The following is a 445-nucleotide window of genomic DNA, read 5'->3' as shown; positions in this document are numbered from 1 at the left end:
TGTCTGCCTTGACCCGCCAGTCTTGTCATCCTTTGACCCATGTTCCCAGCTGCACTTCAGCATGGCAACAGAGTGCAATTATGCTTTCACAGTGCCTGGAAAGTCAAGTTTCCCACCACAGCTGCTCAAGTATTTGGAAACGCGCTTTCTAGTGCACGGGATCTCCGCGTTCACAGTTGCTGCGAGCCACAGGGCAGAGCTTTAAGTGAGAAAACACTAACGCTCAATTCCACACACGTGAAGATTCTGTGGGACGGCGCACGAACGGAAGGTGGCCGAGGAACAACGCAGCAATAACCAACTGCTCCTTAAATTTAGGGGCGTACAACGACGAGGCCGCTCGGCTCTCCAGGGAGGCGGTACCGGTCAGGCCGCGCCTCATCCCGGCGCCGCTCGGAGCCCTACGCCCCAACAGCCTCCGGGGGAGGAGAGACACCTCCCCCCG

Source organism: Nestor notabilis, unplaced genomic scaffold (genome assembly GCF_000696875.1).
Source record: "Nestor notabilis isolate BGI_N333 unplaced genomic scaffold, ASM69687v1 scaffold4007, whole genome shotgun sequence".
NCBI lineage: Eukaryota > Metazoa > Chordata > Aves > Psittaciformes > Psittacidae > Nestor > Nestor notabilis.
Note: the sequence above shows the minus strand (reverse complement) of the source record.